Source organism: Haliotis asinina, chromosome 1 (genome assembly GCF_037392515.1).
Source record: "Haliotis asinina isolate JCU_RB_2024 chromosome 1, JCU_Hal_asi_v2, whole genome shotgun sequence".
In the NCBI taxonomy this organism is placed as follows: Eukaryota; Metazoa; Mollusca; class Gastropoda; order Lepetellida; family Haliotidae; genus Haliotis; species Haliotis asinina.
This window is the reverse complement of record NC_090280.1, coordinates 58920330-58947060: the sequence shown is the minus strand read 5'-3', so window position 1 is coordinate 58947060 and position 26731 is coordinate 58920330. Positions and strand designations below refer to the sequence as shown.

General features: G+C 37.9%; 1 long non-coding RNA gene across 1 annotated transcript; it reads right to left on the bottom strand.

Moving 5' to 3' along the window:
* Positions 1-2149: 2149 nt before the first annotated feature.
* Positions 2150-3133, bottom strand: LOC137281497 (uncharacterized). The gene is made up of 3 exons (XR_010956742.1): positions 3046-3133; positions 2423-2513; positions 2150-2240 (listed from the first exon to the last, which is right to left on the bottom strand). It is a non-coding gene; the product is annotated as an uncharacterized lncRNA (long non-coding RNA).
* Between the last annotated feature and the right edge of the window lie 23598 nt (positions 3134-26731).

Below are 26731 nucleotides of genomic sequence, written 5' to 3'. Positions count from 1 at the left end.
CATGCTGTTATACAATTTATTTTAACAAACATATTCACACATTTTGTATTAAACCATTATGTATTAAATCTATATGTACCGATGAGTAACGAATTACGTCCTTATCAACTAAATGTCAGTGTTCAGCAGTTGACTTTCGCTATTTGGTCCCTGGGTTCTGGTCTGAAAATAGAAGCTTTTTCAATGCACACGTTTCCCTGTAAGTTACCTAATATATTTTAACGTAAATTGCATTTTAATGATTGTCTTTGTTTCTGTCTCACCCGTAATCATTGTACAAAAGTAAAAGCCTGCAGCATACAACAAAATGATCGAACATTCTCTATACAGAGAACGGATCCCCATAGGCTAGTGAGATTATTTTCGTCCCTTTTGGGAAATATTAGCTGATGTGATCCCACAGCTTCTCCGATCTCCGAAACACCACTGAAATCCAATTTGAAAAAGAACAAAGTGCATGGCCCCTCTTGGGTCCACTGATGGAAAGTGGACTGAAACTTAAGTTTCCACCAAGAATCCAGTGAGTTTCCGTTCTTTTACACTGAGTTTCCGCAATGACGGAAACTTTCAATTACCCACTTTCTAAGTGTTTCCGCACGGTATCCGTTACCCATGCTCCAACAAGTTTCCGTTGAGTTTCAGTTAAGTTAGAGATCCATCAGGTTATCGCAGGGTTTCAGTCACCAAGACTCCATCAGGTTTCCGCAGAGTTTCAGTTACCAAGACTCCATCAGGTTTCCGCAGAGTTTCAGTTACAAACTGACCTACATAGTTTCCGCAGAGTTTCCGTTGCCACAGCATTTCATTTACTCAGGTTCACAGGAGTCATTCAATGTGTGTCATTGCATATAACATTCTTGTTACTCCTGGTTGGCAAAGACAATATAAGGAGTTTGTGTACAATCATCGAGTATACATAAAGAAAAACAAAAGATACAATAAGATTCACTGTTTTATTTTCAGACAAATATGGATCAAACATATATCTAATAAATAATAAAAAGATATAGCACTAGATAACAGATCAACATTTGTAATTTATGACAAAAATATTTCTAAAAACATGCTATAACAGTTGCATCCCTTGACTCCTCCTGCACCTCCTCACGCTGACACAGAAAAACACACCACAGTCAGTCAATGCTAAACATATTTTAACACACACCATGCAATACAATACAACAATGAAATAAAATGCAATAAAGAACTTAGGTTACATTGAAAGTACAAAAAACGTATTTAAAGTAAATAAAGGTCTCTTGGAAAATAGATAAAAATTAAGATTGAATAAAATTGTATTAATTGAAATACAATCAGAATATCAAAACTATTAAAGTTTTAAATTGAGAATAATTCAAATTTAATTGATCACAGAAAACACTGCGTTCATGTGATCGATTAGCTATTTACTAGCCCATTTGGGCATCCTTCAGCGGATATCTGTCATTCTGGTTGGATGCCGCATCCTGGTCTTCATGTTGGCCTTAGCTTTGGTGGTGGCGTTGAAAATTGTGGCTGAGTCCAGTGCAGACGTCTTAAGTTTAGATTCCCAGGTAAAGGGGTAAGAGATTAATAAATTGGCATCTTCTTCATCACTCACAAATGGTGAAGTCATTTCCAAGGTAAGTATAGTTGAAACCCTTTCCTTTCGTCGATCTGGCCAGTCAATAGTTTTCAGGCTTTTCATGCGCAGTGCAATTTTCTGAAAATTAAACAAAAATCAATCAACAGATAAACCATAATGTCAAGATGGATTGCAAATTATTAAAAAGGAAGTGTCGTGACAAATTATTTATTTCATTAATCACCCCAACACTTGTTAAGCAGTTCATCACATTTAATGACATATCCTATTTTCTTATGGACACACAATCTGTTGATCTGAAGTGACATGAAGTCACTGAAGTGTAGTAACATAATCATATATCATCATTAACTGACTTGATTCTTATGTTATGATTTATGAAATTATGATCTGAATCATGTGTTACATATCTTAAGAATGTAAAAAGCAATAATCCATAAACATTTTAAATGTATATTTCCGGAACTTAGATTCTGTCATCAGACATTGTAATGAGAAGGGTTATTACATGTTATTACATTATTCGAATAGATATACTTACGGATTTCATTCTTTTTGTTGTTTTTTTTTGCTGCTGTTCTGTGTGACACTTTCTTTCCGGTTTCTTGTCTACTGAGAACATCACGCCTGTTCCGCCACACTCTACAAAGCGCTTCTGAAAATAAATGTTTAAAGTACTATGCAGCATGTTTCACACATTTTAGTTCATCTGTGAGGCAAAGGTATTTATATATGCCATGCTGGCTGGGTTACTGAAGTTAACATCCATAAATCTGTCTTTACACTATTAATTAAATCATTAGCTATTTATAATGACAGGCAGGTGAGTAAAATTACCTTCACAAGATCCTATTGACCATCCTTGGTCGTGATATAGTCACTTGTTTCTTTGACTACTATATTCATAGAGTCCTCGTCACCGGCTTTACTGAAATAAAAACAAATGTCATTTTCCTTGCACTTCATTCAATCATGCATTCAACACAATGTCTAATAAAAATTAAAGATCGTCAGTGAAAATTATACAACCAAGTAAACTACAGATATATCACTTTGAACACATATATTGTTCTGAAAGTTTACCATTTTGTAGTTAAATGATTTAAAATAACTTCCAAAAAGGCTAACCATCCTTTGTGTTATTTCGTGCAAATTCTATGTACATCCTGTTTGCCAAAGTTATGCAACCGGTAAGTGAACAACTGACATAAAGATCATGATAAAAGAATTTTAGTTATATCACATGACATAACCTTGCAGCAATTAAGCATTGTAAAATCAAAGAGTCAGTTTGATGGCAATTTCACACAGGTGTAATGTTAAACCGATTTTGTTTACCGGCTATTCAAATCCATTTGCAAATGATACTTTCATGTATTATTCATTTTGAGAAAACGTACGTAGGGAAGTGAATTAATGAAATATTCAAAGTGAAATTACCTAGTTACATGAGCACATACCTTCGATAGACAAGGGTGATCCTCCAGGAGCAGTCGTGTCAAGATTTTTCTCACAACAGCCTAAAAGATTAAATCAAATACGTTAAATATATATATATATATATATATATATATATATATATATATATATATATATATATATATATATATATATATATATATATATATATATGATTATGCTTAACACATATGTATTAAATTACTGAAAAATTACATTAAATTTCAAATGTATCCTACGCAAAGCTAACAGTTTCTTACATGAATTTAGTGTTTGCCTTAAATAGTTCAGAAACACATCTGACCCCTCTGAGCGAATTTGGGGGTAAACAAATTCATTTCACTAATGATCCCGGATTGCATTTAATAAATTACACCGAAATGTTGCCATTGTAAAAGCCCATCATTTTTATCATTCTTTAAAATATATCTGAATTGGTGAAATATATCTTGCAATACCCAGTAAACCCATGAGTGAACCACTACATATGGCGGATCTTTGTGATGCAGATCGTAATTCATCCCCTCCCCTCCCCCACCTTTTGTACAAGTGTTAACCGAGTTGCAACGCTAAAATTTGCAAACTATTAACAGGAGCACTAAAATCAAAGTCTGCCCCTTTAAACTTAAATAAATACTTGTGGTTAGTACTAAGATAGTTACTTACAAATACAAGCTTGGTGCATTCTATACCATGTCGATCTATTGAAATTGAATATAAACAAACTTATTTTTCAATCTATTTTACGTAGATTTTACGATAACATTTAAAAATAATACAAGCGAAAATATACAATCGAGGGATAAACATTAGAATCTATCCGGATTTCTGTCATTAACGCAATAATTCTTTAAACGTTATTTGACAATAAAAAACCCTCGGTCATACCTGACACATCCGAGGTACTCCGTGTTTCTCGCATCCGTTCTCTGCCTTCTTCTTCAAGTCGCGAATTCTTTCGTCGAGTGCTTTTGGGGAAAGTGAGGTGGCCATGGCAAAGTTTACACGACGCAGCCATCTTATGCTTAAAGTTTTGAAAATAATTGCTAGGAAAACAAATTTGTTCCTACCCGCCAAACAAGATGGCGTCTCGCTAACACTCACGGGAAATACACAGTTTTGTCATTGTTTTTTTAAAAATAAATCTAATGTGACCATTTGACAGTAGATTTCCGCGTTCTACAACAAAAGAGGAAGGTACACCCTGTTGTGAGTTGTTTTTGTAACAATTAGATAGTCTCGCGTGGACGTGATCCTGTCGCCATTCGTTTATTTGTTTACATTGCCGACATCAAAGGGGAGTGTGAAAAGTGGAATTCAGCGGATTGAATGTAAGTACTCAAAGTGACAACAGTGGGCAGTTATGGTTTTAGCAGTCTTTTCATCGCATTAGCGTCACTGATTGTTTTTTCTCAGTGTCAAGCATCAATATGTAGGCCTTGTGATTATTAACAGTGATTAATTGTGAAAACATGTTCACCTTACTTCAACAGGCCCGAGCGTCATGAGTCCTACTGATTTAGCACTCATGGGGAACTTTATTGTGGCAAATAAGTTATTTTCTAAAATCCTGTCAGGAGAAGGTAGTATCCGGATATGTTTCTGCTGGATGGACCCCCCCCCCCCCTTCCCCCCACATACCATGTAAGTAATTTACGCACAGTGCTCAAAACATGCACGGGGGTTAGAAATATTAACATTGTTTGTTCTTTTCAGTTGTACACCCAGATCTACTATCCCTATCTACCCTTTACGTTAACTTGATGAATACCTTTACTACTATTACTAATATAATTTGGTGATGTGTCACAATTTCTTTCAGGCCTTAATTCATTTGTCAATGTGAATGAAGAATGAAGCACAATCCCACTGACCCTTTGGCTATGATTTGTACATGCATAATTTCTGTAGACTATTCGTGGCACTTTCTGCTGCAGGGACACAGTTCTTTGTGGACATTGCGACAAGTAATTGTCAAGAAAGACAGCCTAAAATTACGAGAAATAAGTTTCAGAAATATAGTTGGTTTCTACAATATTTGTTTTAACATGGGTACCCAGAGATATTCCGTATATATGTCTTCGTTATATCTATTCATACAATCTGTACTCCAGAAATATTTCAACCAAGTCACATCATACATTTATTAGTTCATCAAATTATCTAGTATCTTATGTTCTGTGTCAGTTCTGTGTATCCAGTTGTACCAGTTAATCAGTTTGATGATTTGATATTTGTTTTATAACCATTAAAACCTTGCCCATCAGTACATGTTGCATGTGTTAGCCCTACAATGCATTGACATTATTATCACACCTCAAGTTTCATATTTCTGAAAGAATCATTGTGTCAGTTATTTGATTTACAGATATGGATTGTGGACCAACAAACTCGGAGAGTGACAAGACGCCTTCATTGGTATTTATAATTCACGCTATATTATCTGTTATATGCCCGGTAAGGGAATCTCTTTTATAACAATATTATTCATATAGCTTTATAATGAAGCAGACACTATGTACATACATACAATAAACCTTTGAGAAATACGGCTTTTCTGTCCTCACTGCCGGACGTCTGTTTCAAGAAAAACACGTTATCTCCATCTCCGTAACGACAAGATGTTTGTTAGTTTGTAAAGATTTTTCGGGTGAATGACAAATGTTTCATCAGGTTAGTCATCAAAGAATTTTTAGATTTCACTAAAAATCAAGTTTGCACTGTCACTTTGCTATCCATGTTTAATATATTTAATGTATGTATCATACATGTAACTGTAATAACTGAAAGTGAGCAAATGGTAATACGTATTTAATATTTGTAATACATGTTATCTGCATTATCATATATATTGCTGTGTTTCATTCATTGGAAATGTTAGATTTTACAAGCTTTTCTTCAGTGAATTGTCTCTCAGTTGAATTGATGATTCAAACTGAATGTCCTTTTCCTTTCCAGGCACTGACAGTGACCAAGATATTAACAGCACATTCAAGGTTTGCGAGCTATTACCAACACAATGTGAGAGCCTGATTGATTCGGATTCAGATGTTTCGCTAGATATTAACCAGGACTCGCATACACCAACAAACATCTACAGAAGAACAAAGCACTTTGTGTAGTGGCTAGCTCGTCTTCATTCAGTGTGCCTACTTCCTGAGCAATGCTTCTGTGGAGAGAATTCTGTTACTCTTCTCTGAGCGCCCCAGTTTCTTAATACAGCGAATTGTGTACTACTACAACTGCCCTGTTGCATTAAAATGTGAGCTTTTCTAAGAAATGAAACAGTTGAATCATAACATTTCCAGAGTATGTTTTTTGTTCAAATAAATATGTAATAAATATAACAAGATAATACAACATATTTCAGCTTTCTAAACTAAGCGAACTCTCATTGTCATCTTCCTTGTACAGAAACCTAGCGGAAACCTACATTACCCAAGATCCACAAGGTTTGCGGAAGACCAGAAACGTACTCACTCCACCTATAAAGGTTTCAGTAAACTGAAACTAAATGGAAACTTCCAACTACAGTTTCAGTTGACGGAAACATGACGGAAACTAAGACTTGTTAGTTTCAGTTGTGGAAACTATGCGGAAACTCTCATTGTGCGTTTCCTGAAACTGAAACCTAGCGGAAACCTACATTACCCAGTATCCATCAGGTTTCTGCAAGAACGGAAACCAAGTTATTTTTGCTGTGGTCCGTTATAACGTTCCATCATGGATGAGGTAAAAGGGGCAGCTATGTTACAAAATTTTACCATTGTATATTGAAAATTTAGGAATGTTTTGTTTATTTATGTGTTTGGCGTTTAGCTTCGTACCCATCCAGGCTCCGGCTACATGTCGAAGGTTTATAAACAATTGATCTCGATCAGCCAATACAGTGATCAACGTCATGACCGTTCATCTGCGCAGTGTGATGTAATGACATGCGATTGCAGAACTGACCTTTCCACCTTTTAACCCCTACGTGGATGCCAAAAGGTACATATGAAACTTGTCTTTTTGCACCATTAATCATTTATATGTTTGCTTCTTTTTCACAGCTAGACATTTTGTGCAGAAATAAATTGATTTGAGTTTGTCACAGAGCAACTTATGTTTGTTTTGTCACACCAAAGGATGTGTGTAAGCTTGATGTGGAACACTTATAGGTCGGTATATATACTATAGTATGTGTACATTTTGCCCAGGACAACCGAGTAGAAAAACAGAAATTGTAGTTTGTTGATGTTTGTAATAGAATGCAAATGTAAGACCACTATTTATCATAACAAAGAAAACCACTGTACGGAATACCAAAGCCTCTGTCATGCTAAGTCAGATAAGAGACTTTGCCATGAAAGTACTTCATATCATTGTACATCCTACGCATGTATTTTTGTCGTAGGTTCAGAGAATTGAATTTAGCTCTATAGATCTATAGACGCAGAAGAAAACAATGGTCTGTGATTTCACTAGCCTCGAAACGACCAGTATCGCCTGTTCTCGTTTCAGCGTCAAGAGCATCTGAGTGTTTTGCAGTGGATACTCAGCATTTAGTCCCCTCAATGGTCTGAAAATAGAAGTTTGATCTGAGGGCTAACTTACACATTTGCTCTTAAGTGACCAAATACATTTACGACAAACGGAAAGTACACTATAATGATGGTTAATGCCTCTGTCTCATAGGTAATGGGATTACTCCGGAAGGAGAAAATAAGCCAACGGCAGCACTATGAAAGTATAATAAACTGATGGGCAATGCTCCCAACTATCAACAGATTCCTGGAGACTCGTGAGATTACCTTTTTAACTGTTGGGAAGTGTTAGCCAATGTGAAACCTCAATTTCCTCCAACACGCTGCTTGGCACCAATGTGAAATGGGAGTAAAGAACGTGGTGTCCCTCTGGGGCCTATTATTGCATGTCATCATTATCTTATTAGCTACCTAGTAACTATGCTGCTACACTCTGGATTTGTACATTGATAATATACAGTGCGACATTATTTGTTGTAAAATCAATATTGACTTGTTTTGGGTGTGTTTTCTTTATCCAGTAGATGAACGTACGAAGGTGTTGAAGACTGATTGCGTTAATATGCTTGAGAAAATGTCATGTTAGTATTTGTGCTGTTTTGACAGACTATACTGTTTGAGGTCAAATGAAGGTGAATTTGTCCTCTGGCCGTATTTAACAGTGTTTCAGTGACGTGGTGTGCCGGCGTTGGAGAAAATCCCGAATCAGTGCGTACAAAGCGCAGGATACATTTAGATGGGTTTAGTGCTGACTGTGCGTGAAAGGTAAAGAGAACCTTTATATGAGAACCTGGAATGGAAGCCAGAATCAAGGATTTCTGACATTATATCACCCTGAAAACTCATGACCGTTAGGATCCCATTTCACTATGGAAAGTTATTTCAGGTTTGGCACACTTTCATAAGTGTACGGTAGCGCATCAAAATCTAATGCGCTAATCTTTAAGAAAGGATTGTGTAAAGTATTGCTGCCACGCAAATTTACATCTTCGGTCATCAAGTCTAATGTGTTGATCAGAGCAAATGGTCATTACACAGTTGTTCTTCTGAAAAAAGAACATACTGAAACATCGTCTGTTTGAATACATGTAATGTTCTCTGACGACACGCGTTTCCTTTTATAAATACTGCAATCACTAGAATTTACAAACCACATTCACTTGTGACGGAGATTATATCACCATGCTAAGTTATATATACATGTGTCAGATAAAACCATGTCATATCTCTTAGTAGGAGGCGACTGACATGATCTGGCGGACATCATACTCGGTCTGCGTGCGATGCACGCTGATGATGTCAAGTTGGAGCTAGAAACCACCATCATATAGCTTGATTATTACTGACCACAGCGTCAAATCTGAAAATACTGAAGTATGTTTCCAATTATGGAAAGTAACATACATTCTGATAAAACAGTTTCCCATGAGCATCCGGGATGAAAGTCTCTAGGATCCCATTTTGTCCCTAATGATTTCTCTGCAGACCATCTTCATATCGCTTGAGCGTGGAATTGATCATAGATTCCAAAACGTCTTTAAAAATTGGCTTCGTTGAAGAAAGATCTGGAATATATTAATATCCGTTGCATTCATTTGGAAAGTTGAAACCCATCTCATATTTGTATCAGAACTGTTCCTTTGTTGGAAATATCGACGGCCGAGCCAGTGATTGTTGAAGTTGATTATAGCATGTGAAAAATATGTTTTATTTTTTGGTGTTTGCAGAACCCATTTAACTATCCTTTTCCTTTGGGTAACTAGCAAAGTGGATTAATGTCGATTGGATTATCACTTGTACTTCGGAACACGGTGCTTGAAACAAATATTCGACAACTTTTGCCAACACTACTCTGTGAAGAAATCAAGAATAATGATATATCGATTCTAATCGTTTCCTATGTTAGCTATACATGAATAGTTAAAGCCGTCGGCAGAAGGAATATTTGTCACCATCCAAATTAAATATTGATACCTTATGGGCAGAAGAAGATAAAAACTGTTTTTTCAACGGTGACTTAAACTTGCTGAAGAAAGACATCTTCAGGTTTGATTCTTTTCTGAAAGTATCCAGACGCCTCCTAGCATTGGTCTCATTGAAAGTCTCTTTCGAGGTCTGATGTAGTGGAATCGCCCATTAAGACTTGTCTTCAGGACATTGTCCGGATCTCTTGCTGTAACGATGCGTCTGATGGGAGTTCTCAAAAAGGGAAGAAAATATCATCAAAAGAAACAGACCGATATTCGACAGATGGATTTCACAAACGGCGCTAATAAGCGTAATGGATTTCATGCATCATATTGTACATGAAAATATGCGACTGTATTACATGGCTGAATTTGAATAAAAAAAACTAAGAAGATTAAGCAGCTATAACTGCACATGAGGAGATATTTTTGCTAGCCTAAAACTATGATATATGTGTGTGAAACTTTACAAAATATATTCACTCATACTGAAAATACCCCAGGTTTATTACGGTATCGCAGCTAGAAGTAGATAGTAAGTGCTATTGGTGTTGAAGGTTTACCACCATTATGAAATCGTGGACAACGAATTCCGGCCGAATTGGACATTCGGCTATCTTTGTCTCCACTTGAACTGTAAACTTAAACGAAACTTAAATTTTCTGTTGTAATTCTACTAGACTGTGAAAGGAATGTATTATACAAGTGTGCGCCCTTTGCATTGATGGGTGCTCCTTCCATTTATTAATTCTCCTAAATGTCACCATTCAGATTACAAAAAAAACCCATTAAGACTATTGATTTAGGAGGCGACGAACCAGCTCGAGTGGTCAAGCTCGCTGACCTATCTCATTACTGTACATGGATGGTCATGCTCTTGATCACTAGATTGTATGTTCCAGACTCGATTATATATATTATGTTGGACTTTTTCTGAGTGTGAGAAAAATATACTCGCTCACTCAAAAGCAAGACGCATTCGCTTATATCACATTGTATTTTACAAATCTGCTTCATGCCACGGTGTCCCCATGACATTTGAAAGGAAATGTAGCCATAGAGAACAAAACATTAAAAGTATTGTTCTATCAACCCTCCAACCAGCACTGAATAGTGCCTCAGCCTTTTAAATTTCTAACTGTTTTCAATACAATGGCCCATACATTGGCGGTTACATGTTTGAGCCTTTGCACTAGCATTTGAACAGAATTAAGGAATAAGAATTAAGAATAAAGTCTAAGAAGATGGTTTGAAAGGTGGCTTGGTTTGGTACGCAATAAACTCAAATTCTCCACCATACTCCACCGTTTGATGAACATTATTTTCCCAACGCATTACATTTTGTATTTTCGCCCAAAAATCAAGCCACCTTTGTTAGCATTGGAATCATGTCCAATTTTCCTGCTATCTGAGGACGCTTTAGCAATTTTGTAAAGTGCATTGACAAACCAAGCACATTGATACAGTTTTCTTGTAAGTTCAAACATGAGAATCTGCTTCGAGAACGTGTGTTTGTTTCCTTTCCCACATGGTTTGTTGTCGGACTGAAAATGACCACTCACATTACACCCTACCACTTTAGTCTGCTTCAGTGTAAGATGTGTGAATATGAGAATACACTGGACATACGAATTTTAATAATTTCACTCAAAAGCTGTGATATTTTAAAGTATGGAGATACCTGACTATCGTTTGCCTATTTCAAGCTTAAATTTATTTGACTTAAAAGACACAACACACCATCAGTACCTCACTAGTCTTTATTTTTCTTACAAGGTATTGACAAGGGTCCTCTTTTTTATTCAAACCTACATCGTAATCATTTGAAATAGAAAACTGTGACGCCTCTTAACAATATTTGCATACAATTTCGTTTCGTTTCGTCTTGTCCCTCACTTTTGACATTTGCAAACATTGCCACTGGCCAAGTAGTTTCCGGTGCCTTCATTTGTCAAGACGTGTAAATTGTGCCCCACTAATTATAGAAGGTCGTACATTTCCAAGTGATAGAAACCATCATCAGTGGCAGCAGTCATGCTATTTTAGGGGACAGCCATTGTAGCAGCGAAGTCGACTTTCTTCACCAGATTTACGTAGGTTCTATATATTCCTAAATATTCCGTCACCATCGTCTTACTGCAGTCAAAGGTAGTGAAGGTATCCATCAGAGGTTATATGTTGCATTGGTATAAACGTACATGTGAGATCGTTTTTGTCTATTTATGGAATAGAATTTCATCCTGTCATAAAACGCTTGCTCAGACAGTAACGTTCCTGTTCATTGGCTAGGGTGTGTTATACTAAAGAGGCTGTCTACATGTTCTTTGATATTTTCTTTGATTTATTTTATTTAGGAAAGATGTAAGTTGAATATAATGCTATATTCAAAATAAGGGCGAAGGATATCACCTGTCCGTAAGAAGAAATACTTTACCTGAGTTCAAAATAGAAGCTTATGACTGTATCGAAAAGTACATTTCATTTGTAGGAACCACTTCTACTATAGTATGGACCCTTATGCTCGAAACGTTCGTAGCCCTAAAGAACTCTTAACTTTGATCGTAGCCAGTGCTTTAAGAATGGGCTAAGTGGTTCGTAGGCGTACGAACGTTTCGAGAATAGCTGGCCAGTATTGCATATAGATTCAGAAAAAAATAATGGTTCCATGATTATACGTGTCATTCTGGAATAACTGAACGTCGATACCAATACTCGAGCTGTAACACTAATCTGAGAAAACATATCTTTATAAAGCACAACATGGGCATGCAGTATACCAAACTGTACCTTGTGATGGATGTGTTGCAACTGTCATTAGATATCACGAATCTTTATATATACTGGACAAAAATAGATACATATATAAATTTTGAAATTATGAATAATGATCTATTTATTCAATGCCATTGATATTCTGATGACCCATCGATCATACATATACCAATATCCCTAACTTATTTTGTCCCGTATATATATATGCATAATAATTACTATGATCATTAGTGTCTCTGCCAAAGTCGAAGGGTACATGTATGTATTCGACCCTTTTTCTGTGTGTGCATTTATGTGTAAGCAACTATATACTCGAAATCTACCAGAAGGAGTGCAGTAAGTTACTGCCTGAAAATAAAATAAAAAAAGAAAGTAACGCAAAAACAAAATAACATTGAAAACTGAGGTCTTATTCAGTTATATGTAAAATTGCGTGACAAAGATCCAAGCAGTTGTTGGATGTTTCATTGTGAAATCATGATTCCTCCTGCAGCCTGTTGGACAACTGTAAAGGGGTCAACGGCAGATTACGACGTTGACGTACACATGCATTGATCTGATCCCACAGATAATCGAATGGTTTCGGATGGAGGGCTGAAACCCTCCAGGGGAGGACATTGATGTCCTATTGACCAGGTAGTCCAATGAAGCACGTGTTTTGTGAGGTCTGGCACTGTCTTATTGGTACAGCTCCCTCTGGCAGTCGACAAGTCCATGCACGTGAGGACGGAGAATCTGAACGATCTGTCGGGCAACAGCTGGGATTGCCTTAGGCGAGCATCAGTTCCGATCTACATGTGTATGAGATGGGTCCCTACACCATGACACCATCTGCACCAAATCAGTCCATTTGCCACATGCAGTTTGATACTGAACGTTCACCGATTGGTCAGTAGACACCTTGTCTTCCTTCACGTAGCTTGAGAGGATACCGCGATTCATCACTGAACCATATGTTCCTCCAGTTTCCAAGGTCCAGTGATTGGTAATCGTGTCAGAGAGGGTGCAACTTTTTACGCATACTTGCCTCTCGGAGACGGTTCCTGATTGTCTGGTCGGACATTCTCCGGGCTCCAAAGCCGTTCTTGTTCTGTGTCCCGGAACGATGGCAGTTGCGTATTGGCAGGACGTTGATAGTGAGTTACCCGGACGTAGCGATCTTTATTTGACTCGTGGTCTTCCTGCCTATGGGTTGTCATATGGTCGAGTTTGAATGTACAAAGTGAACCCACAAACATGTTATTGTGCTGGAATGAACACTGACGGTCCTTACCATGCCATTCTTTGATTTGCTAGCTTGTAATCGTCGAAAGACAATATTTCGGTCGGCACTGCTGAGGTGTCCCATTTTCTTATTTCCTTATTAAGTATCTGCAAGGGTCGTGTACGAATTTGTGAGGTTCTTGTGAGTATTTTATGGTCATATGTTGTACCCAAATTTTGTGAGTGAAAAGTAGTAACTGCGGCTTTTGGGATGTGTTAAATAACAGTCAAGCTCCTCATGACAATCATGATCGATAAAACCATTCAAAATCGTTTATGGTTGATTTCGCTCGTGCATGTTCTTCTAAGCCATGCTAACAACATTATTCAAACATCTATATGTGTTATATGCTCACAAACAGAGCACATTTATGTTATCTTCAAATTCTTGCTCAGCATTTCTTTTTGTGAAGAGTTTATGTGAAACTACATGTACACAAAACTACTTCAAAATAATCACAACGGGGATCATGAATAATATCACAAAAATGAACGAATGTTGGTGGTTATGTTAGGTATGACACAACGGCTGTCTGCGTACAGTTTGGGGAAAGTACGTTAAAGTACAGGTACACAAAAGCACTTCAGATATGAAATAGTGAAGGGTGATTGCTGTGCAAGGTGGACTACGTCTTGGTGTTTTACAGAGGACATATTAATAGTTAGTCCTAGTTTATTGGTCTGAAAATAAACGTTTGATCTCAGGATTAATTCAAACATTCCTCCAAATGTAACCCAACATTACTCACGGAAAAGACAAACTACAGGTGCATGATTGGCATTGTTTCTGTCGTCAGCAATGTCGTCATTATGGAGAAACAAATCCTACAACACCTGCACCGTTAGGGGTATAACAAACTGATCGCTGATGCTCCAAACTGACAGGGGATCCCTGTAGGTCCCTAAGCTTACATAGTCATTGTTGGGAAATGCTATCTATTGTGGTCCCGCCAATTCGAGGACACACTGCGCGGTTCCAGTTCGTGACAGTGCATGGTAAGAGACTTGTCGCTCCTCTGGTATGATTATAACATCCCATCATAGTCTGTACTTTGCGTAATGTTTGTTGTTGAAACTTTGATTCATTTTTGCATTTATTTAGTTTCGGCTGGGGAACTTGTAATTATACAGAGCTGTTTTTTACATGTGTGCACCAGTTTAAGTTATTTTGTTGGAGTTTGACTCAGAGAGAGATAGTAAGCGTGTTGTCACTCAGCTTCGAAAACTATTTCAGTTAAACGACAAGTTTCACTGGAAGTGATATAGGTCTGAAACGGTCACCAATTTGTGCAGTGCTGACCACAGTAGTATAATTCGGTTGATCTTCTGTCAGAGATTTGTGTTGTGCACAATCAGTGCCGCAACTCAGTACAGAACAGTCAAGATGCAGATATGCATTTGCACTTGATTTTTGAGAACGCTAGCACAAAATTGTAATTATTTACTACTTCTCATAGTTGCCATGAATCTTGATAAAAAATGTGGGTAATTCTGAAATGTGTCGTGGAATCGGTTCCTACAAAACGTTATTTCAGTGGTCTGAAGCTTATGTAAATCCGGGTATGGAAGTCAAGTCTACAAGGGCCTATGAAAGATAAATGCATCTCCAGAATACTTATACCGTGTACAGAGGTCAAGGGTATCCATTGTCTAAATCACCGGTATTTAGCATAGACCCCACTTCTATCACGAACATCCTCGATCAAGCGGATGTTGCACTATGGTTAGAATATCATTTGAATAATGACCGGATAGTTCTTATCAAAGCTTTAGGAAACCCGACTTTAGATCTAAATGTCAATATTAGTGGTTTCAGTTCATTCTCTCTGTATTGCTTTACTGGGTGTTGTGTTTCGTACTCTAATCAAAGCGTGCTCTTGCAAATGGAATTCTGAAAACAAAAGAACCCTGGTCTTGTGAGACTGGATCGTGACTCAATTCATTCAGATCACTCAAATTTGACTGTTCGAATGAGTAATTTACAGATCCGTTGATTGAACATGAAGGTTAAACATTCTTCACTACATTGAGGAATACGACGCCGAACACGCGATTCTATGCAAACGGATCTATCAACTACACATGCAAACATACCTCCAATGTGCATTATACATTTGATCTAATCCAGGGAACTAACAGGCCGGTACATCTTGGTTGAGGTAGACTCAGAAATACACTACCGTTACGAAACCATAGGTTTCGGGACGATCCAACTGAAAGTCGCTGCATAGCAAAATCTTAAATGTTTGTCTTTTCCTATTTCACATGTACAAGCACTGGTAACCATTTGTCTTACGTGACATGTTCCATGTATTTTGTTTCAATCATAAATGTAGGAGAGTGAATATCTTCACGAGTTCCTTGAGGTAACTTCCACTGTGAGCATGGATGAGTGGATGCGCCGTCCCCTCGTCCTGAAAATGTGCTATATGACCATTGAAACGCGGGTGAAAATGAAGTGTGCCCCACATCTCCCTTTCTCATTAGTGTGCACCCTGCTGTCAATGCTCGACCCGCTGAGGCTTACACCACCGCCATGATTATGTATGGTTTTGGGAAGAGAAATCATTGTACAAGATGTATTCTTTGTCGGTTCCAGCAAGAGGTTGACAGCGAAATAAACCAAGGAGGGAAAACTGCTGCACGTTTTCATAAAGCTAATGATGATGAAATTGATGAAACTTGAAACAAATCAGGGTGAAACGGGTTTCCGAACCAGCGACCTCAGGGTTCACAAGAGTCGCCTTTGCATCCATTACGCATCTCCATCCATAAATAATATTTATATAATTTTCATACAACATCAAAAGATCACAGTAACAGTGTGGGAGCACATGCCACAAGATGTTTTACAGTATCGTCTTTATCTGATAGTCGCGTGTTTAAGTGCAGTCCGTCCACGTTCATGTCACATTTACGACCATTACACACTTTGTGTGATACCAAGAACATATGAATGAAGTCAAAGCTTTTGGGTTGATATTTAAATTTCGCCTCGTGTATTGCTCATCTGCGACATTAATTCTTGTCTTCCACAGTCTTATGCTTTTGCCCTTCCAGAGTCTTATGATATATCAGGTACACTCTGGATGACAGACTTCCAGGTTTGACATCAACACTCAAACAGCGTCTGAGAACTGTATCACTTCCGGCTTTCCTTCCTCATCAAGCCGACACCCACCGATATAAGTGAAATACTACTCTGTAAGAGTATATATGTGACACTTCGACTACAGGCAATCTTGAGAGGTAGCTTATTATTTTTACGCAGTTGTGTTTAACGCATGTGCAAATGCATCACACTGAGATATAGGAATGATGTTGCTTTAACTTGTTTTGAGTAGTGTTCCTCAACTTGTTTTCAGTAGTATTAAGGTTAATAAATTGCTGTGACAAAAGGTAAAAGAAACCCCCTAGAAACTAGCTAAATACAACACAGACAAGTCTAAAATATTCAATAATATATTGAGCAAACAATGAGCAAGTTACAATGAATCACAATACAGATTTCTTGTACAATGCAATTGAGTCAGAAATCTAAGGTAATGTGTCACAAATATATAATATTAACTCACCAGAATCTTTGTATATTACAGTGAGATCAGATATAGTAGCGTCAATCTTGAGTGTAGATTGGAGGTCGGACGTTCTTGACAAACTGGCTATAGATAGAGGCAGAAAACCGTGTGTATCCAACAACACAACCAGTCTTATATGTATCTTGATACAGTGTGGGGAAAGTTCCAGCCAAGCGTGGCCATTCGTGAACAGGAAGTGGACTATAGTTCGCCAAGGGCAGGTAACTTGAGCGCTATCAAGAAGGCCTGCCGCTAAAAATACTATTGCTATTGAACATATATGATATGGAAAGTGACCCACAATACACACAAACAAATTAAACATTGTGACCCAATGATAACCGTCATTTAATAATAATTATTCAAATTACAGAAAACACACTCTCGTAACATTAGTATATAACAATGTCAGTCTCTCAGTCTATCTTTAACCCATTATTAAGCATGGACCTGATCTTTGACGCAACAATCAGTTGTCAAAATAAGTGGAATGCCTGAAAACACTCATCGCCATTCTGCTACCTTACACGTAAGATGTATTTCTCTTTGAAGAACTGTTTTAGGAGTGAAACTACGCTTTGAAATACACATGGTGTCTAAAATTACTTCAGCTGCATGCTTATATCGTGGTACATTCCAACCGTTCTCATTTTCCTAGAACCGATTCTAAACGTGCAGAGTAGTGATCTCTGAATTCTGTCTTTGACCGAATGACGTTTCTTAATGATGAAGGCTGTGGGTAGCCAATGAATGGAAAGGGTCACGGAATATATCGTTCAAATGCAGATCTAGTTTTAAATGGCTGTACTGACAACGTTCTATTTATGGTTTTTGTAGAAATGCATGTTTTTGCTGAATGGAGGATTTGTTGTAATACCTCTCTTTGTTCACTAGGAGAGAGTGAATTTGTCCAGATCAATGCTCACATCATATCTGTTCTGTTTGGATTTGACCCTTAAGATGAAATATCATCTCCTGCTGGACATGTAGCTAGAGAGTTAGAGCAGTGTCTCTAGCGCAATGGTCAGTGTTTGTGTGCTAAACTTGATTTTTGGTGTATATACACCCTTTACACACTATGTTCACATACACTTTGCTGTATGGTATACACACAACCTCAAGTATTTCTTGACCTTGTATATACTAGTATTTACATAATATGTGCGGTATGGGTATATATGGTCTCATGGACATGTTCACCTTGGGCACACTGGTATTAACATATACTGCTCTGTATGGCTTAAGCACGGTCTCAAGTATGTATCAAGTCTTGCACAAACACTGACGTTATGCTGTAAACATGTTTTTGTTATATCCATTAACCATCGTGGTTATCGGTGCCACTGCATATATCCACCGCATGTTGCACACTGAGTCTTGAAAGAAATATTTACATAGGAACACACATATTCATACACTGTTTATTTCTTTTGTACATTGTCGGAAGCAGAAGTCAGTATCCCTAACGATGACTGGTAAGTTTTGTAAGCGCTTTATGCTAAAGTGTGTTAATTAATACTATTGTGACACCTGCAAGTGGACAATGAAACGGTGACTTTCTATATAAAATATATGGCGTGTTGTAAATAAAACGTCCACGATAAAAGGCATGATTTGACTGACATTGGGTGAACATGTCCTCTGCGTTATAAGGTTGTAGACGCATCAGTGACCAAAATAATACCTGTCATAACAGATTTCATCGGGTGTGTAATAAACAGTTTTGATGATAACTTTATCAATATGGATATCTGTGGAAAGATTTGTGAAGTTGACTGAATTATATGTTGTCAAGAATAGTACTCAAGTACACGTAACCCGCCAGACATGAAAAATTAATATTGCACTCACTGGGTCGAACGAATGGCGGAAATACATGAATATGCTAGTGGTGTGAAACTATAAAAATATAGAATAAATAGGTGCACCTGACACCCGTATCTCCTTCATCTCCATCTAAATACACATTCGTCCATTACGTAAGGATACACGCTGTAGCTAATGCAGTAATTCTGCTTACTGGAATGGCCCAAACAGTCATCAATGACTGCTCAGAGTTAATGCTGTGCGGATGATAGATATATCGGAGAGTCTTTGAATGTCATTTAGAAGTGTAAATACATAAGAATGAAGATTTTATGGATATCAACTTCTTTATGAGAGAACACAACGTTTCGGAGTTAATGCTTACTCCTTCATCAGGTGATTGAGAAAGGGATACAGAGGTGTATTTATATGTACAGGTAAAACAATAACAAAGTAACAAGTGGAATGAGTTAACGAAAGCTAGTATAAACAAGCACTGATAGGAAGCCGATAGTTAAGATAACAATGATGGAAGCCAACGGTAATGCATTACAGTTGATTGGATATGTTTACATAACATGATTGGGGATAAGGATGGAAGCCAATGGTGATACATTACGCATGATAGGATGATGTACATAACACACGATAGGGGGTGAGCATGTTTACATGAGGGTTGGTGATGTACAAACACAAGTATGTACTCGGGTAGATAGGCTATACATGAATTACATAGATAGAATGTACACAGGTAGATGAGATTAATTTATCAATAAGTCCCAGGCACTTGGTAGGTACACTCCTTGGTCGCGGTTGATGGCTGGTTTCTGTCTCCGGATCTCGATGGCCTCTTGCAGTTTCCTTTGGCGCCAGTTGTTGTTGTTGGTAGATATATATATATCGGAGAGGTTTTCAGACAGGCAATGCCACAAAAGCATCTGTAGCCTTCGTCCAGTAGCCTTCGTCCAGTAGTCATTATAACGTCATTAATATTCCTGAGCCTCTGGCAATAATTTTTTTGTCTTCTCTCCAGATAAATACATTGCTTCGGTAGCACCATTCACATACATCCATGTAGTTATCTGTTGTATGTAATGACGGGGCCGAATAAAATACAGTGAAATACCAGACTATGTCTTTTTATAAATAACAAATTGGTTTCATGTGGGGGAAAGCGGTTGCTTTCTTATACTGGAAATCTAATAAACATTAAACACAAGCCGTTGAGACGTTTCTTATGTATTTTCCTAAAGCTGGCAGAAATGAAATCAAGATAAGATTTTTAGTTTTTGAGATGTATCAAAGACATGTAGTTTAATAGCTGTTATTTAAATTATCCCTGAGTTGGAGATTATAAGTAGTTCATCAACTGACGATAGTGTCTAGCAATGACTATTGACATTTGAACTTGCTATTGACATACTGGAATGAGATTGTAATGGATCTTTTCACCAGCAAACTTCAGTAATATATCATGAAATATCCATGCCATGCATACAATACCTCAAACCAAGTGTCTCGTTTAATTGTTAATCCTACGTACATAGAGACTGCTGCTGACTGAAACCCCAAAGTGAGTTTTTGTGTCTGTCTTATGACGATAGATTACGACCAAGTAGATCCAGTTCTTTATTCAAACATTACCTTTATGTCAAGTTACATTATACACAAAAGGGACCCCAGAGCTTGCTGTGAAAACCCATTTGCATGCATGTCCAGTCCCTGAAATGCAAGAGTCTTTCACATCAGTGTTTGTGGCATTGGTGGAACACTGTCTTCTTGGAATGCATCTTACAACAACATAGTGTGGGCAATAAATGCAAACCACGCCACCTGGACAGAGTTTCATAAGTCATGCCTGGCCACTTACAGTTTGTTTACTTTTATTCTTAGAAGCAATATAGACATGAGGGTACTCAGTCTTGAATTTCGCCATTTGAGCACTGATAGATTTTCAAGATTACAACTTGTGGGAATATAGCCTGGATAGCAGCAAGTGAATTTTTCAATCATGAACACCCACAATCTGTTCATAATTCTAAAGCATACATTCTATGAAATGTCATTTGAAATAGGGATGTTGTCACATACACTGCCAAACATGATCAAATACTGAATTCAGATCCACGTATCCCTAGAAGAAGGCTTGTTTCAAACTCATTTGAAAACATTGGTCACGAAACACTGTGAGAAGAACGTTCCTTAAACAAACAATATCTGATGTGATAAATTAGATATTTCTACAAAAGTAGATATAGCTCCATTAATGAAATGAAAGAGACAATTATTTTTACTTATGTGCCATGATGATTGAAAAGGTTTAACACTTTCCCCCCGGTTTCTCAGTTATATGGGACAAACGTTGAATGGATGTATCATATGTGAGTGCTGATTATCCATACAACTCATTACTCTACCTTGTACCATTGGAGTATGTGAGACCAGAAGGATAAAATAAAAAAACCCCCCAAAACTTCGAACATGTATATCCAATAACTAGTTAGAATAATGGTTTGATTTTCGGAAATTCCATATCAATCTAAAGTTTGATGGTGGCACTATATTGCTAAGTAATTCTTCTAAAGGTTTGGTACCTGTGAAGGTCCCACTTAGAATAGTGGCCGTCAGTAACCCTTGCTTGTCGACGAGGCAACCAACGGGATCCGATGGTCACGCTCGCTGACGTGGTTGACACATGTCATCGGTTCCCAAAGGTGCATATCGATGCTTATGCTGTCGATCGTGGGATTGTCTGGTCCAGACGTGATTATTTACAGCTGGATTATTGCTGAGTGCGGATGCGTAAAACTATACTCACTCACTCATTCTAATGGTTTCCGAAACGAGTCCAGAACAATATCTAAACTGTTTTCACCCCACAAGGCATTCACCAAATATTATACTGCTCACTCAAATCAACACCGTACTCAGTTCAAAACATTTGACATTGACATTGGTGTTGTGTGGGAGTTTTGAAGCGGCTTCTACTCGACTTTTGTTTTTGGCACATATCATTTCTTGAAACTGGAACAAACGAAATATAGAAACAAAATCTAAACCGACCATTTTTTACAAGATATTCATGAGAACCTACTTTTCATTCAAAAGTACATCGTGACAATTATTCCATAAAACTTTGTTTCGTTCTGTCCGCTACCTTTGACATTTGCCAACCTTGCCACTGGCCAAGTAGCTTCCGGTGCCTTCATTTGGCACGACTCGTAATTCGTGCCCCACTTATTATGAAAGAGATTACTTTTCTTAGTGAAAGAAACTATCGCCTCACTGGCGACACTTATGCTATTTTGGGGACAGCCATTGATGGATCAGGGTCGGCGTTCTTCGTCCGATTTACGTAGTTTCTATATATATTCCTGAAATGCCCACGTCACTATCGTGACATGTCTCACTTTGAGCGCGGTGCATGTTTTCAAAGGCATTGCAGGTATTCTTCGGAGCATATATGTTGCATTGGTATAAGGTGACATGTGAGATCATTATTGCCTGTCTGAGACTTGGTTCTTCAAGTTCATTTTCTTTATGATGAGAAACCTTGTTATTATCGTAAAAGTCTGATTGTAATGTTCCTGTTGACTCAGCAAAGTTTATGGCACAAATTGTGTTCACTTGAAAATTTGGATTTTGATTTGAATAAAAAGCTGAAATTCTTCTTTAGGATGTATTTATCAGATATATCACGCTCGAAGAACCATTTCCTGTTTGCATTGTGTTAAATGGTCGTAAATATTGCTTTGCATAATTGCACCTTTGATACGGCAAGACGTGACATGAAACAATTTTGTTCAATTAAATTTCATGCGAAAACAGGCTTTGACAATTTGGCATCGGAAATAACAGGGTGACGGAGTTTTACGTCTCTACGTCGCTTTTGGCAATATCACGGCAGCGGCCACCAGAAATAGAGATGATCAAAAGCAACCGATTTCACCATTTATAAAGGACCATGAAGCCAGTATTACAAATGAAAATAGATAGGTCGAAATCACAAATATTCGTGAGTTATGTCTCTTCCAGGCACCTCAGCAACCATTACATTATCGAAGCTGACAATTCCCAACGATGTATTTGTTTACTCCAAATGTTGATAACCCAATTCTCTAAAACATATCTCAGTTTCATGCTTGTGACGATAAAAGCAAAATTGAAGAAACAGGTGGCCCCCAGTCTATGCAGTTCTTGTTCAATAAATCAACTCATGTGATTTGACCCTAATACATATTGATGCATTGACGCCTATTTGAAACAAACTAAAAACTAACGATCCCTGTACATCCCTTGCCCATCCCTTGTATTGCACAAACTGAGATATTAACTTTTCTCCCTTTTTGGTGGGAGAATATCCACTGCAAGACACTAAGAATAGCATGTCCAATCCTCTGAACGCAGCTACGCTAAATCAGTGCGACAGTTTAATAAATGGAGCTTCCAACGTCAACATATAATTTGTCGCACACAAGTTTTAGTGTTTAGAATGATACACTCCCACCATGTGGGGAAATAGTTTACAATGTCTGATCTAGGCTTATGGTACTGAGGACGTCTACATGCACTTCCATATTTCCTTTGAGTTATTTTATTTAGGAAATATTGAGGTGAATATACATGTAATAATAATAATGTAATCTTGAATGAAAGGGCTAATATCACATATTCGTTAGAAAAAAATCTTTAAAAACGTTTAGAAGAAAGACTCAGTATGCCAGAGTGGTTAGTTGGCCTCTGAGATCTGGATATGTCGAGTGTCTACCATTGTTTCGTGGAAAATTTAATCACTCGTTTCAGGGACGGAGTACCCACTGCCAGTCACTAACGATGGCATGTCCTGAATCAATGAGACATTGTAATATGAAGCTCCTACCTTGGAGCAGTATATCATTTGCAGAACGAAAGTTGTAGAGTATTCTAGCACCCACTAACACACTCAAACCATGACGGGGATGACTCTACTATGCCTGATACGATCAGTTATGTGTACATGTATGTTCCTTCCAGCGTTAACTGCACCTTTGTGTTTTGCAGGTGGCATTTCACCTGTTAGTCCCAGTTTAATATTATATATATATATAAATAGAAGTTTGATCTCAAGACTAACATACACCTTTCCCCATAAGGTACAAAACACATTTACGGCAACGGCAAAGTACACTTAAGTGATGATTACTGCTTCTGTCTCGTCGGCAAATATTTCGGAGATAAGAAAGTAAGGCAACGTCTACAACAATGAGGTGTAACAAACTGATCGTTGATGCTCCAAACTGACAGCTGATCCCAGTGGGTTGTGAGCTTACTTTTGCACTCTTTGAAAATGTTGGCTGATGTGGTGCCACTAGCTCTATGACACGCTGCGTGGCTCCAGGTTGTGGTGGTATGTAATTTGGGGCTTGTCGAAGCTCTTTTCATGGTTGTCATATTGTATCCTGGTAATAGCTTGCTATGTTGTACTTTCCGGATTTGCACTTGAAACTTGAAAATGCTTGTGTATTCATTCAGTTCGTGCTGGGAAACCACCAGTTATACAGATACCTTACTGAACTTATATGCTAAAACACAATGAAAACGCAAAACAATATCAGACAACACTGTTTTCAGGACACGTGTGTACCTGTTGAAGTTACATGTTTTTGTTTGGTAGAGCAAGATTGTAAGTTTGTTTTCACTCCGCTCCGAAAACTATGGCAGTTGACATTTCACTCAGTCTGAAACGTTTAGGGCTGTTGTAGTGATCAAAGTAAAAGCTAATTCGGTCGAATCCTAAATCCCCGGCGTGCACACAGTGCAGCAACTGTACACAGAATTGTCAAGATTCAGATTTACACTGGTAATTTATTTTTTTTATCATTAACGCTAGCGCAAAATATTTATCAATTATTAATTATCATACTTACCATGAAACCTTATGGGAAACATGTGTTTGATTGATTAATGCATAGTCTAATCGGTTCCTGGAATCTAAACCAGTGTTCTGCGAGGACCTACAAATGTATCCCTGCAACATTTGTACAGGGAACACGCTTAACCAAGTTGTCTAAATATATGACCGGTATTTTGCATAGACCCATCCTCTGTCACGAACGTCCTTGATCAAACGGATGTTGCACTATCATTAGAATATCATTTGAATAATGACCGGATAGGTCTTATCAAAACATTAGAAAAGGCGACTTTAGATCTAAATGTCAATATGAGTGGTTTCGGGGTTTCAAAGTGATACTGAGTATAATACCTTATCGCGTGTTATGGTTCAGGGTGCTATCGTGCTCTGATTAAAGCGCGCTCTTGCATATAGAATTCTGAAAACAAACGAACCCTGGTCTTGTGGAACTGGATCGTGACTCAATTCGTTGAAATCACTCAAATGTGGATATTCCAAAGAGTACGTTACAGGTCCACTGATGTAAGATGAAGGATAACATTTGAATATTCTACGGCGCTGAAGAATCGTGTCGGAAAGTACGATTCCGAACACGCAATGGTATGCAGATAGATCAACTTGATGTGCATGCGTACTTTATAAGGGAATGTTTCATGTGCTCTGATCCACGGAACTTACTTTAGAGTACACCACACCACGACTGTATATCTTGGTTGAGGTAGAGTTGAGTGCTGAAGCTGGATTAAGTATATGTGCAGTATATTCAGGTGTTCCTTTGAGTAAATGACTCAACCGTACATGGTTTGTGATTTACATATATCACTGAGGATTAACCTTAGGGATAAATTTGGTCATTATCTTGACCAATAAACAGACATTGTAGGTGTTTGGGCTGAAGTTTTGATATGGTCAGTTGTTCAACAGACATTTTCCTCTGTATATCATTTCGGATGTGTAGATCATGTTTCGCAACTTACCGGCTTTTAATGCCCATTATGGTAAGTAATTGTGTAAAATATCCATGTGTGTATCCATAATATATGGCACCCGTGAACAGCCACCTCCTAGTGGTGGGTGCTGGGTAACACTAAGAGCTGTTCAAATCCCTGGACCTGGTCTCAAGGAGCTACCGAATTGGGCAACCTGTTTGCCGTAGGTTGCATCCCGTGTCAAACTGTTTTAGAGGCATTTTAGAAGTTGCTGAGCTAAAGGTAAAGGAACACATTTTTTGGATGATCAACTTCTTTATTTTCACAATGGTCACGTTTCGGTATGGATTCTTATACCGTTTTCTAGCATATGGGAGGACAAGGTGTAACAGTTTATATGTCGATGGAGGACGGTAGTCTGGTGGTTGAAGGCAATGTGATCCTGAACAGTGTTCCTTTTGCTCAACACACCACTTTGGCCCTTACTTAACCTAGACAGGTGGTGGAATCGGCCTGATTCTATCCATCGGCAGGTCACGCCATGCCCTCGAAATTAGTTTTGATAATGGAGAAAGGTATAGAACAATTTCAACCATTTTGATTTTGTATGTTCTAACATGTCATGTAATTTTATTGCCTGGGGTCTTATGCCAAGGAGGCGGTGTCTCATAGGCCAATCTGGTGGAACTATTAATCTTCTATTTTTTCTGCTGGAGTATATCATCCGGGTATCCTTGGTGCTGTAAATTGGAGGCCGCTTGCTTTAGCATTGCCATTGTGATACTCCGTGGTGGGTGGGGAGCTCGGATGTCGAACCAATATGCCAACAATTACCAAACCCCCAACAAAAAAACCCTTTGACCCCTGATAAGACTCCTTTAAAATTAAATCCATTCGCAATTTCAAAAGGTGTCTCCGGCATTGCAGGTGAGGTGAAAAATATCAAACGCTTGC